Source organism: Aulonocara stuartgranti (genome assembly GCF_965226115.1).
Source record: "Aulonocara stuartgranti genome assembly, chromosome: 22".
NCBI classification, from domain to species: Eukaryota; Metazoa; Chordata; class Actinopteri; order Cichliformes; family Cichlidae; genus Aulonocara; species Aulonocara stuartgranti.
Window position 1 is genome coordinate 32,312,160 of NC_138957.1, and position 19,274 is coordinate 32,331,433.

Genomic DNA, 19,274 nt, shown 5'->3' on the forward strand with positions numbered 1-19,274 from the left:
AGCTTTGATATTGTTTGACACTCGATATCAGGTGATAGGGTTTAATTTAAAGGTTTCTGTGTCCCAATGAGCCATTTACACTGACCAGTGTCAGTTTAACTGTAACACATTCATTATTTAGATCCAACATTTCTAAGAGAAATAAATGAATGTAAAAAATGGCAGCCCTCCGGCCAGGTTTAATTGATAGAGATATATGCATGCATTATGAAATTTATGTATCCCAGATAATTGTTATTCATCTAGTCATGGCAGACCCACCTCTTCCTCCCAAGTTAACTGCAACCCAAAAGAACTAGTGCTGGTATTTACACACTCACAACCAGTGTGGGGTAAAAAGAGCCACCAAAAAGCTGTCAGCCACAGATGTGCTATAAGAGTTAGAAAGTTTCTCCATAAGTAGAGTTTCTAAGTCTAACAGAGGACAGGTACTCCTGCCCAAATAACATGATATAACCACACATACAGACCAGCCATAAAATGAACCAAGTCAATTTGTTAAAGACAGCATGGGACCAAATGCATGTAACCAGCCTGCCCCAACCTGGCATTTCTTCCTCCTGAATTAAATGAATGAATGGATGAAAGTTAAATGACTACAAACCTAAAGCCACTAGTTCCCACACTGGAGCTCCCTGACACTGTGTGTTAACCGTATTTAGCTTGTATCAACAGTTGTAACAGGCTAAGCCACCTGAGACACTGCATTGAATGATTGTTCCTGTCTTAATGGTTTCAGCTGATTGGTTTCAGCTCAGATGTTCTGCTTTTTCCTTTCAGTAGATCAAAGCAGCTCGTGCTCTTTCTGCTTCCATTCTGATGGCAAGAAGAAGAAGAAGAAGGCTTCAGCGAAGTGGCGTTCATGGTCTCGGTGAACAGTCACGGTCACACACTGCATGTGGTTTTAAAAGCAACATGTCTGTTCACCACAACAATGGAGATGTGTAATATTAGTGCAGCTACGGTTTGTTTTTGAACATCAGTTCTGTTTTCTACTTTGATCACTTAGACCAAAAAAGTGTTGTTTTCAGATTCTTTCTTTTACATCTATAAACCACCTGTTCATTTTTTTATTACAATTAGTTTCACATAAATAAATGTTAGTTTTTCCTTTATGATCTTTTAATGCTTACACTACACTGTACATGTCTACATTAGAGACATTTCTGTTACCTGTTTCTGTTGACTCAGAGTTGTGAAATGTTCTTTTATTTGATACACAACATGAAGTTCATAATTTTTTTACAAATAAAACTCTAATGACAAACATGAACAGCTGTGCTTATTTCTGAGACATGAGTTTTTGAATGTGTTGATATTTAGACAGTGTGCATCTGTATGCTGAAACTGTAACGGTGAACCTGAGGTGATGGTCAACAGAAGGCAAATATACATAAATATTGAAGTAATGTCTTTACCCTCTGCAGCGTGTGGACGCTGTGCACACAATCACCTTATTCACTGTAGTAAACATGCACCGCTAGCTCACGTGACTGACTGTCTCCATGGTTACATCGTATATTATTAGCTATGTAAACAGCTTCCAAAGATACCGCCACAGCTCTCTGCAGCTGTAACACTTAGGCTATGTCCACACGTACCCGGGTATTTTTGAAAACGCAGATTTTTCTATGCGTTTGCACCTTTCGTCCACACGTAAACGGCGTTTTTAGTCACTGAAAACGGAGATTTTTAAAAACTCCGTTTTTGCATTTACGTGTGGACGAGAAAAACGCAGAAAACGCAGCGTCAAAGATGTGCACCTTTTTTGACGTCACAGTGTGTGCCACGTTATTGTTTCGGTGAAATGAATTTCTACAATACTGTTACTGTTGATTGTACTCTGCAGTGTTTAAATGCTTACATATACACACACAGTTACTGTCCCTCCACACATACGACTCGGTTCTGCTTCTATGCCCCAGCTTTGTTTACTTTTTCCCACCAAGGCTTCTAGACTTCTGATTGGCCAACATTTCTACACAGTTAGGAATATAGTGCCACCTGCTGCTTTGGCATGTTCCTAGCAGCGTATACCTTCATTTATGCTTTTACGTGTGGACGGGATTATTTTTTAAAACGAAAACGGAAAATCTCAGTTTTCAAAAATACCCGTGTACGTGTGGACGTAGCCTTAAACACTTTGCAAATCATTTCATGTTTTTGATAGTTATGAAGACAGAATATGTTTTTAAGGTCATGCTAGGTGGTTGCTATGGTGGTTGCTGTGGACTTGGGTGGACCGCGTCCGATTCCTGTTATTAGCTGTCCGCCGTAGGAAGGCTGTGTTCCATTTACAAGTAGTGACAGTCTGCCGCAACTCGGACTCAAACCCCGCTTTGTTCTTTAATTATAGGCATTTTATAGCCGTTCATGACGCACACACACACATAAAACACTTTGCCTCACAATGACAGTGCAACTTTACCTAACCTAACCTTTAAAGTATCTGATATAGGATAGAAAAATGAAGCAACCAGAGATTTAATGATGAAGACTCTGGGTTCTGTAGTTCACGTTTTACAGTCCTGAATGACTCTTTGCATATGATTTATTGAAGAGGACTTTAGAATGCACTTTACATTTAGACTGTTGCTGTTTAATTTTTTACATTGTTGCCGTGTTATGTCATGAATAAGGTTCACCTGCTGGGGGTTTGATGGATCAGCTGGACAATACAGTCAAAGACAGACTTCATTCATCATATGCAAGAATCCTAGTTGGATTTTTGTTTTCACTCATATTTTTGAACCAAATATTGAAAACAATTCTGACAGACTGGATACCTGGTCAGGGTGTACATTACCTTGTACTCAAGCATCCCAGGACAGAGCCCTGCCCCACCATGAGCCTGGGTGGATACGTGGTTATAATATAAAATGACTGATACTGAATATGAATATTTCATGAAAATTGAATTATAATACGAATTCCTAGGTGTTTGTTATATCCAGCAAGAGTAATATTGATTACATATGTCTGATTGCTAACCCTAACCCTAACTCAACAGACCACAATGCCCTGGACTGTCACTATTATTACATGCTGTGAACATAAGTAGCTTTGATCACAGTTTATGTTGTAAAAGAGAAGGAATATTGCAAAAAAGATCAACATTGTGATATTATTTCTTCCAAACTGACCAGAAACATGCTTGTCAGACTCTCGCAGCAAAGGATCAGACTCACTGTGCATGACGGCTCAGGCCAATGATGTCTGTTAGATTGTCAGTTGTTTAGTGCTTCTGTACAGTTAGAGTCACCATCTCTATTTCAGAATAATTAATATGCGGAAAACACTAAAAGTTGAGGATGGCTCTGTGTCAGGCTCAAAGAGCCGTAGGTTTGCCTGAATGCCGACCAGCTTTTCCACTCTCACATTTGTGAGCCTGTTGCGAACCTTTGTGTGGGTGTTCCCAAACAGTGACCACTTGTGCTCGGAGGCGGCTGATGATGGTGGGATTTGGAGGAGGATGGAGGCTACAGGTGTAAGGGCCTCAGATTCACATAGTCCCTTCCACCAGGTGGCTGTGCAGATATGTGCTGGCATGACTGCCATATTCCATCCCCTTTCCAAAGGCCTTGCTTTGTTCGATACTTTGCCAAACTGCCTAGAACTTTGCCTTTATTGAGACCCAGGTGGTCAGACATGGCTGTAATGACCGCATAGTCACCTTTGATCTCTTCCCCAGAAAGTATGCCCTTGTCATATTTGGGATCCAGCATGTATGCTGCTGCATGCACTGGCTTCATGCAGAACTCCCTCTGCTGTTCCAATGACTTGACCACAGCCGTTTCCTCTGCTTTCAGTAGTAGGGAAGTGGGCAGAATTGTCTGGATTTCTTCTTTGAGTTCTGCAAAAAGGCACTGGACATCTGACAAGATGGCACCATCCCCCTCTATCTTCACTATTGCTGCTGCAATAGGTTTGAGGATTTTCTGACTGCTAGATACTCTTTCCCAGAACACATCATCCAAGATGACCTTCTTGATGTCACTGTCGATGCCTACAGACTGGGATATGGCCATCTCTTGCAGAGACTCCTTTCCCTCCAGAAGGCTATCAAACATGATAACAACACCACCCCATCGCGTTATGCTGGGAAGCTTCAGTGTAGTACTCTTGTTCTTTTCCTTTTGCTTTGACAGAAATGTAGCGGAAGTTACTTGTTTGCCTTTAACATATTTCAGAACTTGCTTCGCTCTCTTATTCAGAGTGTCCATTGTTTTTAGTGCCATTATGTCTTTTAGGAGAAGATTTAGTGTATGGGCAGCACAGCCAATAGTAGTTATATGAGGGTAGGTCTCCTCCACATGTGCCCAGGCAACCTTCATGTTGGCTATTGTCAGGGGTAGACATTTGTTCAAACACAAGTAAGAGAATATAAGACAACTGCAGACCGACTCAGAGAGTATTAGAAAACGTGCGCACGGGTGAATGCCTCTGAGAAGACACACACACTGAGCGCAGGCTTGCTTGCTTTATTTATAGGGTAAAACTTGGTTACATAGTACTTCCTCTTTTAACACAAAAGGGAGAGGTCAGGCATTATCTCAGCTTATCTGACCTTGCACACATATACTGAGAATAACAATACAGAAGTATATCATGCTTATCTGACATCACACACTGAGGTGAGGAATGCACTATGTTCTCTTTAACAATGAGCTTGGTTATGTGAAAATATATGAACACACAGAATATAAAGCACACTTGATATATGAATATAAGGCACACTTGATATGTGAATATAAGGCACACTTGATTATATTGTATTATAGAGATTTGGTTATATTGTAAAATGTAGAAAAATCTCTTAACATTTCCCTCCTGATGTTAATATATTTCACAGGTTTAAATCAATGCATAGTCACTTGTTAAATCACATTTTCAACTTGCATGTCATTCAGTGAAGTATTTAAACAACAGCTCCATTAAGAGTAGAGATTCTCCACTCTTTCCTCCATGTTCAGCATATCATACTGGCGAAAGGGATCCTCAACATTTCTCTGGATCAGGACATAATTTCCTAAAGTACGGTTAAACATGTTCATCACCATACTTCTCAGACATGGAATAATACAAGCAGCAAAAATGCAAAATAGTAACATCATACTGCAGAGGGCCAACAGGCCTTTAATCAGCAAAGATTTCCAGGAGCCGCTCAGCAACCAGTCCCACCAGCCTTGCTTATCGGCTACGTAGTCCTGTTGTTGAGCGTCTCTCAGTTGTTTCAGAACATTCAAAGCATTTGTCATGTTTAATGAGTGTATGTTGTCAGGTATGTAGGTGCAACATGTCATGTTAAACAATATGCAGAGACCTCCTTTCTCTGCAAGAATAATGTCTAAAGCTACTCGGTGTTGCATGACAGTGATGCGGATTGCATCAATTTCTTCATTCTGTGATTTGTCAATGCGGGTGGAAGCGTTCAAAAACAGTATTCATCGGGCTGGTTTCCTCTATTTCAGGCGTCCCTGGTGTTGTCATTGGTTCTTCTCTTTGGTGGGATGGGTCACTCTTTATTATGTGTTTGTTCTTCAGGGCGACCAGGCACACCCGGGCTCCAGGTGAGTAGACCACTGGCGAGAAGACAAAAAGGCGGGATATACCCAAACAGCCCTTTCCTCCACCAGGGAACACCTAGGAGTCGGGGGAACCGGCGTCTTATTGTGGTGCAAACACTTTCTTCACGTGACTTTGATGGATCCACGAAGGTCTTTCAGCTATCTTACAAGCTGTCGGTGTAGTCAGCAACACCTGGAATGGACCCTCCCACCGCGGAGCACTCCAGTTTTTTCGCTGGAGGACTTTAATCAGAATCCAATCACCGGGGTTCAACCTGCAAGAGACTGGAGATAGATCACTCGGGAGTTGACTGCTTAATATCACTTCTTTATTCTCAAACTGTTTTGTCATCCATTCTGCCATCGTTGTTTCTGTGATGGACTTATTAATAGGCTCACTGGTTATTGGGAGAGGGAATGGTCTGCCATGTATGACTTCAAATGGGGTCAGACCACCTGCTCCTTGAGTTATTCTCATCCATAGCTTAGCTAAGCTTAAACACTCAGGCCATGGTTTTTTAGTTTCTTCCATACATTTTCTCAATCTCTGTTTAATTGTGCCGTTAGTTCTCTCAACTAATCCTGCACTTTGTGGATGATATGCACAGTGATGCTTTATGCTGAAACCTAAAGCTTCAGAGACTTTACTTATTACTTCATTTACAAAATGTGTGCCATTATCAGACCGTATTATGCTTGGAATGCCATATGTCGGAATGAAATGGTTGCACAAACATTTTGCTACTGAAATTGCATCTGCTTTTTTCACTGGGTATATTTCTGGCCACTTGGAAAATACATCTATTATCACAAGTGCATACTTGGAGGATTGAGATTCATTTAGTTCTATAAAATCCATGTGGATAGTGTGAAATGGGTGTGGCGGTGTAGGGAAACGACCTCGCTTTGGTCGTAAATTTCCCTGAGCATTGTGTTTTTGGCAAATCATGCATGTTCTAATAAACTCTTTTGCTGAACTTTCAAAATTTTTTGTGTAGAATTGTTTATTAAGTATATGAATTATCCCTCCTGATGACACATGAGTTTGCGAGTGTGTCACTAATGCGGCAGTTTTATGCAAAGATTTTGGAAGGATTGGTTTGCCATTGCACATCATGAGATTGTCTTTTAATTCTGCTCCATCTTTCAACCAAGATTTTTGTTCACTCAGTGATGCTGTTTTCTGTGCATCTGCTAGTATCTCTAGTGGTATTAAATCTATGGTTTCTGTTGTTAATTCAATTCAATTCAATTCAATTTTATTTATATAGCGCCAAATCACAACATAAGTCGCCTCAAGGCGCTTCATAGATACAGAGAAAAACCCAACAATCATATGACCCCCTATGAGCAAGCACTTTGGCGACAGTGGGAAGGAAAAACTCCCTTTTAACAGGAAGAAACCTCCGGCAGAACCAGGCTCAGGGAGGGGCGGCCATCTGCTGCGACCGGTTGGGGTGAGAGAAGGAAGACAGGATAAAGACATGCTGTGGAAGAGAGACAGAGGTTAATAACAGATATGATTCAATGCAGAGAGGTCTATTAATACATAGTGAGTGAGAAAGGTGACTGGAAAGGAAAAACTCAATGCATCATGGGAATCCCCCGGCAGCCTACATCTATTGCAGCATAACAAAGGGAGGATTCAGGGTCACCTGGTCCAGCCCTAACTATATGCTTTAGAAAAAAGGAAAGTTTTAAGCCTAATCTTAAAAGTAGAGATAGTGTCTGTCTCCCGAATCCAAACTGGAAGCTGGTTCCACAGAAGAGGGGCCTGAAAACTGAAGGCTCTCCCTCCCATTCTACTTTTAAATACTCTAGGAACAACAAGTAGGCCTGCAGTGTGAGAGCGAAGTGCTCTAATAGGGTGATATGGTACTACAAGGTCATTAAGATAAGATGGGGCCTGATTATTTAAGACCTTGTATGTGAGGAGCAGGATTTTGAATTCAATTCTGGATTTAACAGGAAGCCAATGAAGGGAAGCCAAAACAGGAGAAATATGCTCTCTCTTTCTAGTCCCTGTCAGGACTCTTGCTGCAGCATTTTGGATTAGCTGAAGGCTTTTCAGTGAGTTTTTTGGACATCCTGATAATAATGAATTACAGTAGTCCAGCCTGGAAGTAATAAATGCATGAACTAGTTTTTCAGCGTCACTCTGAGACAGGATATTTCTAATTTTAGAGATGTTGCGCAAATGGAAGAAAGCAGTCTTACATATTTGTTTAATATGTGCGTTGAAGGACATGTCCTGGTCAAAAATGACTCCAAGGTTCCTCACCGCGTTACTGGAGGCCAAGGTAATGCCATCCAGAGTAAGAATCTGATTAGATACCATATTTCTAAGATTTTCAGGGCCGAGTACAATAACCTCAGTTTTATCTGAATTAAGAAGCAGAAAGTTAGCGGCCATCCAGGTCTTTATGTCTTTAAGACATTCCTGCAGTTTAACTAATTGGTGTGTGTTATCTGGCTTCATGGACAGATAGAGCTGGGTGTCATCTGCATAGCAGTGAAAATGTATGCTATGTCTTCTAATGATACTGCCTAAGGGAAGCATGTATAATGTAAACAGAATTGGTCCTAGCACTGAACCCTGTGGAACTCCATAATTAACCTCAGTGTGTGAAGAGGACTCTCCATTTACATGCACGAATTGGAGTCTATTAGATAGATATGATACAAACCACTGCAGCGCAGTACTTGTAATACCTACAGCATGTTCTAATCGCTCTAATAGGATATTATGATCAACAGTATCGAACGCTGCACTGAGGTCTAGCAGGACAAGCACAGAGATGAGTCCACTGTCAGAGGCCATAAGAAGATCATTTGTAACCTTCACTAAAGCTGTTTCTGTGCTGTGCTGAGCTCTGAAACCTGACTGAAACTCTTCAAATAAACCATTCCTCTGCAGATGATCTGTTAGCTGTTTGACAACTACTCTTTCAAGGATTTTTGATATGAAAGGAAGGTTGGAGATTGGCCTATAATTAGCTAAGACTGCTGGGTCTAGAGATGGCTTTTTGAGTAAAGGTTTAACTACAGCCAGCTTGAAGGCCTGTGGTACATAGCCGATTATTAGAGATAGGTTGATCATATTTAAGATTGAAGAATTAATTAATGGCAGGACTTCTTTGAGCAGTTTTGTAGGAATGGGGTCTAAAAGACACGTTGATGGTTTGGAGGAAGTAATTATTGAAGTTAACTCAGAAAGATCAATTGGAGAAAAAGAGTCTAACTTAATATCAATGGTACTAAGAGTAGCTGTAGATAATATTACATCTGTGGGATGATTATTGGTAATTTTTTCTCTAATGATAAAAATTTTATTTGTGAAGAAGTTCATGAAGTCATTACTAGTTAACGTTAAAGGGATGGTTGGCTCAAAAGAGCTCTGACTTTTTGTCAGCCTGGCTACAGTGCTGAAGAGAAACCTAGGGTTGTTCTTATTTTCTTCAATCAGTGATGAATAGTAAGATGTTCTGGCTTTGCGGAGGGCTTTCTTATAAAGCAGCAAACTATTTCTCCAGGCTAAATGATGATCCTCTAGATTTGTGACACGCCATTTCCTCTCCAAATTACGAGTCATCTGCTTTAGGGTACGTGTTTCAGAATTATACCACGGAGTCAGGTACTTCTGATTTGAGGCCTTAGTTTTCACAGGAGCTACAGTATCCAGAGTCGTACGTAGTGAGGAGGTGAAATTATTAACAAGATAATCGACCTCTGTTGGGGTAGCGTTCAGATAGCTGCTTTGCTCTGTGTTGGTACAGGGCATTGGAGATGATAACAGTGGGTGGATTATATTCTTAAACTTAGTTACAGTGCTTTCAGAAAGACATCTACTTTGATAAAGTCTACTCTTCACCGCTGTGTAATCAATTATTGTAAAAGTAAATGTTATCAGGAAATGATCAGACAGGAGAGGGTTTTCAGGAAACACTGTTAAATGTTCAGTTTCTATGCCATATGTTAAAACAAGATCTAGAGTGTGATTAAAGTGGTGGGTGGGTTCTTTTACATTTTGAGAGAAACCAATTGAGTCTAATAACAGATTAAATGCCATGTTGAGGCTGTCATTTTTAGCATCTACATGGATGTTAAAATCACCCACAATAATTATTTTATCTGAGCTCAGAACTAAATTAGATATAAAGTCTGAGAAATCAGACAGAAACTCTGTGTAAGGCCCAGGTGGACGATAGATGATAACAAGTAAGACTGGTTTCTGAGTTTCACAGCTGGGGTGGACAATGTTAAGCATCAGGCTTTCAAATGAATTAAAAGTCTGTCTTGGTCTTTCATTAATTAATAGGCTGGTGTGAAAAATTGCTGCCACACCGCCCCCTCGGCCTGTGCTTCGAGATTTCTGGTAGTTAGAATGGCTCGGGGGTGTTGATTCATTTAAACTAACATAATCATCCTGCTGCAACCAGGTTTCTGTAAGGCAGAGTAAATCAATTTGTTGATCAATTATTAAGTCATGTACTAACAGAGACTTGGAGGAGAGAGACCTAATATTTAATAATCCACATTTCACTGTTTTACTCTTTGGTTCAGATGTGGATACTGTATTGTTCTTTCTTTGTGATTGTTTATGTTTAAGTTGTTTGTTGCTGGTTTTTAGTTTGTTTTTTGTCTTTTTGGAAGCTGACACAGTCTCTATGGAGATGGGTTTTTGGGGGGGTAGCAGGAGGAGAGAAGCTGCAGAGAAGCGTGTAAGACTGCAACTCTGCTTCCTGGTCCCAACTCTGGATAGTCATATTTTGGGGGGTTTAATAAATTTGTCCATATTTCTAGAAATGAGAGCTGCTCCATCCAAAGTGGGATGGATGCCGTCTCTCCTAACAAGACCAGGTTTCCTCCAGAAGGTTTGCCAATTATCTATGAAGCCCACATCGTTTCTGGGACACCACTCAGACAGCCAGCAATTTAAGGAGAACATGCGGCTAAACATGTCACTCCTGGTCTGATTGGGGAGGGGACCAGAGAAAACTACAGAGTCCGACATTGTTTTGGCAAAGTTGCACACCGATTCAATATTGATTTTAGTGACCTCCGATTGGCGTAACCGGGTGTCATTACTGCCGACGTGAATTATGATTTTACTGAATTTACGTTTACCCTTAGCCAGCAGTTTTAAATTTCCTTCAATGTCGCCTGCTCTGGCCCCTGGAAGACAATTGACTATGGTTGCCGGTGTCTCTAGCTTCACATGTCTGAGAACAGAATCGCCAATTACCAGAGTTTGACCCCCGGCGGGTGTGTCGCCGAGTGGGGAAAAACGGTTAGACACATGAACGGGTTGGTGGTGTACCTGGGGCTTCTTAAAACATCAATGTGTTTTTCTGCAGCTGCTTTGGCTGCTTTATCAGCAAAGTTATTTCCTCTTGTTATTTCTGTGTCATCCTTTTGATGAGCTGCACATTTACATAGTGCTAATTCTTTTGGCAACGTTATCACTTCTAATAGCTTTTTTAGAAGGTTTGCATGTTGAACTGGGTTGCCTGTGGAAGTTGTCATTCCTCTGTTTTGCCATATTTTTGCAAAATGGTGAACTGCTGAATAGACATATTGGCTGTCTGTGTAAATATTAACACTTTGACCTTTGTACAGTGTACATGCTCTAATGACCGCGGTCAGTTCCGCGCTCTGAGCAGAGTTTGAGGAACTGAGAGCTTTTGCCTCTACCACTGTATCAACAGTTGTGACCGCGTAACCCACACAATTTCTACCGAAAATGTCTTTTGACGCTGAGCCGTCTACAAAAACATTACTGAAACTGGGATTTGGAGAACTATGTATATCAGTGCGAGGTTTTGAGTCTTCCTCTAATTTTTTAATGCAACAATGTTGTTCTCCATCCAGAGGGGTCGGCAAAAGTGTGCTCGGGTTCAGCTGGCCACACTTCTCTATTGTTATGTGTGATTGCGAAAGTAAAATCCCCACATAAGACAATTGTCTGGCGTGTGTAAGGAAAGATAGATTAGCTTGTAACAAAATGGCGGTCATAGCATGTGGGACTTTGATGGTCAACTTATGTCCCAGAACAATGTCTGCACATTTTTTAACCGCCTCTGCGGCTGCGGCGCAAGCCTGGACACAGGTTGGTAATCCGGCAGCTACAGAGTCAAGTTTACATGAGTAGAAAGCTAATGGACGCTGTTTGTCTCCAAAAGCTTGAGTTAACACTGCCTTCATGTACCCTGCACTACCATCGACATGGAGCATAAAAGGTTTTTCATAGTCTGGTAATGCTAAGACGGTACATGTTTGCAATGCTATTTTTAAATCAATAAAAGCTTTTTCTGCTTCTGGGGTCCACTGTATTTTGTCTTTTAATGCTAGGTCTTTACCATAAATGAGGTTCTGTAGTGGCTGGGTCAGCAGTGCATACTCTGGAATCCAGCATCTACAGAAATTGCACAGACCTAAATAACTCATCATTTGCTGTTTAGTTATCGGTTTTGGTGCATTTTGCACTGCTGTCTTTCTGCTCTCTAGTAGGGTGCGGCCTTGGCCTGTTAGTACATTTCCTAAGTAGATCACTTTGTTGCTCCACAATTGTAACTTTTGTTGTGACACTTTGTGGCCTTGTTCTGCCAGATGTTGCAGAACCATCATTGTGTTTTCTTTACAGTCATCTTGTGTATGACCTGTAATCAATATGTCATCTACATACAGCAGAAATTTTCCTGGAGCAGGGAGGGAGCAGGATGACATTGATTTCTTTAAAGCTTCTGCATACAGCGTTGGGCTGTTTTGAAATCCTTGTGGTAGCCTGGTGTACGTGTATTTTTCATTATCAAAAGTAAATCCAAATAGATTCTGTGAATCTTGGTGTAAAGGAACAGAGAAAAATGCATTTGAGAGGTCAATCACCGAGAACCATTGTTCCTTTGGTGTTACTTGATTTAAAATGGTGTGTGGATTTGCAACCACTGGAGGTATTTGCTCTGTTACCTCATTTATTGCTCATAGGTCATGAACTAGGCGATATTTTCCTGTATTGGCCTTTTTTATTGGAAAAATTGGTGTATTACACGTGGCTTTATTAGTTTTCACGAGAATACCTGCTTTCTGCATGTCTGCTATTACTGGCCTAATTCCTTCCTTTGCTTCTGCACTCAAAGGATATTGTGGTTTCACAGGCCTTCTGGCCCTGATGCTGACCTAACTATCAGAGTGTCATTAGAGAATTTCATTTTCACTTGAGGCATTTTTAGATACCTTCTAGTTTTTCAAAGAATTCACACATCTTACATATTTCAAACTTTGAAGTTTTTTGTTTTGTATATATATATTTTTTTTTTTTTTTCCTAAACTTTGCATTGCTCATAGCTCACAGTTCTAAAACTGGGCATTTGTAAATCATATGCCTAATCACTATGTGTCACCGTAATCCACATGTATTGGCACAAATTTGTTTCCAAACCAACAAAATAATCAAACAAAACAAAAACATACATGAGTCAGGACACAAAAAGACAAAGAAAAATGCTGCCAGAAACAAAGCAGAAGTGTGAGGGGAAACTGAGCTCACAGACAGCTGCATGTGTTGGCTTTTAATAGCATGCAGCTTCTGCTCTAAAAAAACCAATAAAAGAAAAAAGAAAAGAAAATGTGTAACATGCTCATCAACTTAGCGGTGTCCACACATTTAATTCAGCTTCATAATCCTGTAGGTTTAGTTATTATCTACAGGGTTTGGCTTATTAGTTGTTATTATAGATGTGCTCTGTATCGCAGTAATATTTATCTAGGATAAATGACAGGTTTTTAAACAGGTTAAGTGCCTCTATGCACCTAATTGGTTTAGATATTGCTTTTATTTTCTTCATCTCATATTTCATTATACTGAGTTTGAGCAAACCTTAAGCTTGATGCAGACTACTTCATAACAATTGTCCATCTTACATCATACTGGCTAGGATACTTCTTGTCAATATTAGTATTATATTTTTATTAATTATTATCATCTTTTTCTGTCTATATAATGACAATTACAATATTTTATTAGTGTATATCACTATACTACTACTGAGCCAATTTAATAGTTAGGATCATCTTACTCAGCAAACAGATAATCTATAATTCAGCCAATCTGTACAAATTTGCTTTTTCTCTGAACAGGTTTGTGCCTACTTTTAGACTGGTCTTCTGTTTGTCTCATCTCAGATCCAACCTTCAGTCACATTCATTCTCTCTGTTGCATGTTGAACCAAGTAGTTTATTATTATATTTTATTTTGTATCCATCAAGGACTGTGGACAAGCTGCAGTCTCACCCACTTCCAAGATGGAGACATTTATCTTTTCACATACTTTCCTTGGCTGAACAATGACACAGCCTTAATCTACCTTATGCATCTCTCTCTTTTTTTTTTTTTATAGAAAAGGTCTTCATGTGAATGATTTCCTTTTATTTATTTCATACAATCTGGGCATGATGGGTCATAAATGCACTGATTTTTGCAGCCACGGCCACTATCTCTATGTGACATAAAGAGGGGAACAGTTAAATGCTGTTTTGTCACATGTCCTGAGGCTGATTTCACAATTATAGTGTCTTTTGAGAAAGTTACATTTGGGACTTCTACAGTTAAAACACTTTTACACGCTCCTGTGTCACAAAGGAATTTCACTGGGACTCCATTCACGTGTACAATAACTGTTGGCTTTGCTTCTGAACCGAGTAGCAGTTGTTCAATATTGTAAACTTCCCCTTCACCTGTTTCACTTCCTTCCTCTCGTGCTAGTCATTCATCACGTCGTCTACGTCTGTCATCATCACTTTCCTGTTCTTGAATCACACTCCGGCTCGAAGGACCAATTAAATGTCAGGGGTAGACATTTGTTCAAACACAAGTAAGAGAATATAAGACAACTGCAGACCGACTCAGAGAGTATTAGAAAACGTGCGCACGGGTGAATGCCTCTGAGAAGACACACACACTGAGCGCAGGCTTGCTTGCTTTATTTATAGGGTAAAACTTGGTTACATAGTACTTCCTCTTTTAACACAAAAGGGAGAGGTCAGGCATTATCTCAGCTTATCTGACCTTGCACACATATACTGAGAATAACAATACTGTCACGGTTCTGGGTCCGTTGGACCCAGTATTTTGAGTTTATTGTGTTTTGATTTAAGTTTGCATCAGGGATTATGTTCTTGTTCTCTTGTTGTGTTATGGTGATGATTATGATTTCTATTATTAGAGTTCCATGTTTCTGTTTATATGGGTTTACGATGTGGGTTTAGTTTCATATGTCGTTTCCTGTCTGTCTCTCAGTGTCAGGTCTGCGTCTTGGTGTGGTGTTCTCATTTCCTGTTTTATTGTGAAGGTCTGGGTCTCATGTGAGTGTGTTCGGTTTTACCTTTGTCTCGTCTTGTTGATTATTCCCAGCTGTGTCCACCACCTGTGTGTAATTCCCCTGTGGTTCTCTGTGTATTTAAGTCATGTCTTCCGTCATTGTTGTTGCTGGTCCGTCTGTGTATTCCACCCTGCCTCATCTGTGTATTCCACCCTGCCTCATCTGTGTATTCCACCCTGCGTCATCTGTGTGTTTCCCTGCTGTCAACCGCCAAGTGTTTCTGCTCATGTTCAGGTTCGTGTTCTGTAGTTAGTTAGTTCCCAGTCTAGTTAGTCATTGCTCCGTTTGCCGTTTGTCCTTTTCTTTTTTGTGTTTAATAAACCACCTTTACACCTTCACGACTGCCTGCATTTGGATCCTCCTTTATTTTCCACACGGCTCATCTCACTTGCCGTGACAGTATGGACCAGCCAGATATGGATCCAGCGGCATTCACCCCACCCACAGAGCTTCGAAAGCTCATAACGGACTCTGTGTCAAAACTAATCAACCTGTGGCTCAAGCATGAGGGAGAAGCGTTTCTCTACGTTCTGGAAGTCAGGCTGCAACAACCTATCACGGATTATCCCTGGCTATTGGACTCACTGCACCCTCTGGTACAAAACTTCATTCTCCACGAACTTCACCTACACCCACCAGCCGCTATCGCTTCCCAACCCAGCCGGACGCCGGAGGTTTTGCCCGGCCCGCCGGAGGTTTTGCCCGGCCCGCCGGAGGTTTTGCCCGGGAGGAAGCGACGATCGCGCCGTCGGCGCGTCGCCCCACAGCTGGAGAATAGGACTTCAGAACTGCCGGCTGTGGTGAGTGGAAAAGACGCTCTGTCTGTTTCACCAGTTCATATGACTGTTTATACCGGGGCTGTGTTCGTTGACTCAGCTGCTCAGCCGGTAGCTCGGTTAGCTGCCCAGCAGTCGCTAACCCAGTCAGCCACTCAATCATCACCTCCATTACAGTCACAGTCAGACCCAGTAGACGCCATGTTACAGTCCATAGCCCAGTCAATAGCCCAGTTGGCAAGAGATTCATCAGCCTTATCAGTTCAGCCAGCCACTCCACCTGTTACTACTTCGCTACCTGTAGCTCAGTTACCACCAGTTCAGCAGCCTGCCCACTCATTTACCCAGCCTTTATCCTCACAGCCTCATTACAAGCAGGGAACACACTCCACACAAACTTTTGCTGGTTCATTTAAGCTGGCCATCTCAGAGACAGTTGCTCCCTCTAGGGCCTCCCCAGAGGCTGGGTGTCAGTCACCAGCCAACTCTGGACCCCTAGAGGTCAAGACACCAGCACCAGCAGCCTCACCGGAGAACTCACCTGAACAGTCTCGGCTCTCAGCACCCCCTGAGAGCTCAAGTGAGTTCACCCGTCCGCCTCAGTCCTCTGCTGAGTGTATTGGGGAACACTTCCAGCCCTCTGAGGACTGTATCCCACTGTTGCTGCCTGAGTCTAGCCACGGTGCTGCTCAGTCCCAGCCAGTGTCCACCCTGGCAGAGGTCTCCATACCTGCTGCTTCAGAGACTGCTTTCACTGGAGGGCCTGAGGAGCCCGTCCAGTCTCAAGTCATGTTAGCTGGGGGTTCAGGTGAACCCAGCCAGCGTCCTGCCTCGTCGGCTGGAGGGCCTGAGGAGCCCAGCCAGCCTCAAGTGTCGTCTGCTGGGGGTTTAGGAGAACCCAGCCAGCCTCAAGTGTCTTCTGCTGGGGGTTTAGGAGAACCCAGCCAGCCTCAAGTGTCGTCTGCTGGGGGTTTAGGAGAACCCAGCCAGCCTCAAGTGTCGTCTGCTGGGGGGCCCGAGGAGCCCACCCAGCACCACGCCTCGTTAGCTGAGGGTCCTGGAGGACCCAGCCAGCACATCCTCACACCTGCTGACGGTCCTGGAGGACCCAGCCAGCACATCCTCACACCTGCTGACGGTCCTGGAGGACCCAGCCAGCACATCTCCACATCACCTCCTGCAGCATCACTGCCGTCAGGTTTCGCAGCCGTCCCACTGCCGTCAGGTTTCGCAGCCGTCCCGCTGCCGTCAGGTTTCGCAGCCGTCCCGCTGCCGTCAGGTTTCGCAGCTGTCCCGCTGCCGTCATCATCTACGCCTGGTCCGGCCTCCGTGTCTTCATCCACGCCTGGTCCGGCCTCCGTGTCTTCATCCACGCCTGGTCCGGCCTCCGTGTCTTCATCCTCAGTCTCGCCTGGTCCGGCCTCCGTGTCTTCATCCTCAGTCTCGCCTGGTCCGGCCTCCGTGTCTTCATCCTCAGTCTCGCCTGGTCCGGCCTCATCTGATCCTGCGGTTGCCACACCGCCGTCGGAGCCAGCTCAACTCGTTCTGCCTCGCCTCTGCCGGCCGTTTTCCGGGCCTCTAAGATGGCATCATGGCCTTCGGGGACGGCCTCCGGAAAGAGTTCGTCGCCGCCGCTGGCATCGCGGCCGTCCTCCGGACCTGCTCGGTGGCCGCCACTACCTTCCAAGTGGTCGGCCTCCAGAACTGTTTGCCCGTCGCCGCCGTTGCCGTGTGCACGGTCGGTCCCCAGAACTGTTTGCCCGTCGCCGCCGTTGCCGTGTGCACGGTTGGCCCCCAGAACTGTTTGCCCGTCGCCGCTGTTGCTGTGTGCATGGTCGGCCCCCTGACTGTGTTGTGGACTAGTGAACAGTCGTGTTCTGGTTTCTCGTGCTCCTGGTTTTTTGTGTTTCGGGCCCTCCTTCCTGGGCCCCCTCCGCCCGCCCTGGCTTGGTGCTTGTGCTTTTTGTTTGGGGCTGTCGGGAGCCAGCCCTTTGAGGGGGGGTACTGTCACGGTTCTGGGTCCGTTGGACCCAGTATTTTGAGTTTATTGTGTTTTGATTTAAGTTGGATTTTGTTAACCAGTTGCTGGGCTTCGGGAAATGATGCGAAGCTCTGGAGGAGATTGTCAACATAGAAACATTTCTCCACTGTGTGACGGGTATCCTCGCTGGGGCTGCTGTGATCCAGAACGTGCTGCTGCAGAGCATAGGTGGCACAGCAGGGACTGCATGTCGTCCCGAAAGGCAACACTTGCCATTCGTAAACCTCTGGTTGCCTCGTGCGATCCATATCTCTCCAGAGGAACCAGAGGAAGGGCTTGTCCTGAGTCAAGAGGCGGACCTGATGAAACATCCCCTTGATGTCACTGCTCACTGCAATGGGATACTCCCGGAAGCGAAGTAACACACCCAGGAGCGTCGAGCCCAGGGTAGGACCAGGTAGGAGATGCTGATTCAGGCTGTTCCCATTGTGCACGAAAGAACAGTTGAAGACAACGCGATCCTTGCCATTATGCTGAACCATGTGGTGTGGTATGTATCAGGTGCTACCATCCATCTCCATGTCTGCGATGGTCAGTTTACTCACATAGCTTGCATCCACCAGCTTCTGAATTTCCTGGTTATAGGTGGCTGCTTGTACAGGCGTCTTCAGGAGGCGCTTCTCCGTAGCTCGCAGGTGACCCAAGACAGAGTCCTTAGTGGAATGAAGCGGGACTGGTTCCTCTTTCCACAGCAACGAGGTGGCATACCGGTTGATACCATCCACCTCCACTCTAATGGTCTTCTCCTCTAGCATCTTGACAGCCATGGTATCCTGTTTTGAACGTGTGGCCACCTTCTCATTCTGGTATGGGAGAACATCCATCTGCCAGAGCTTGGCTACATTACTGAGAAGTTCAGCACTGGGAGTCAGGGTGCTTGTGAGTAGACACTGAGGAGTGGAGGCTTGATGTAGAAGAACCTTGGCTGGACCCTGCAGAGTCCAACCCAGCCGTGTCTTGAGTGCAGCTGGTCCTCCCCGTGGACCCAGATGGACAGGCTCTATTGGAGTCAGGAGATGTGGGTAGTCAGAGCCAATCAGCAATAATGGTTGAGCTTGGTGGAACGAATGAAGTGGAAGACTTCGCAGGTGGCGGTAGGACCTTTGCAGTGCATCAGCTGGATGTGAGTGTTTGGCAAGCCCAAGCTCAGTGGCAGTGAATGCTCTTTGGATCCGGAACCGTCTCCGAGGGTCAGTGGCGGAGGCTATAGAGAAGGAAACGGAATGTCCTTCCACTGTTCTAATATCTTGTCGGATGGTTCGGAGCGCCAACTCCTCCCTCTTTCCCTGAAGGTCCAGCTCTTGGGCAGCACTGTGAAGAAGGATTGTGCACTCTGACCCATCATCTAGGATGGCATATGTATCTAGCTTCATTTTGCCATTATAGAGGCACACCCTGACCATTTTCAGTAGCACACAGCTGGTCCCCCGTGTTGGATCAACGTAGTACGTGACGGGTTGGACAGCTTCCTCCGCCGGTCTGTCAGAACTAGTGGATCGCGATGCATTAACCT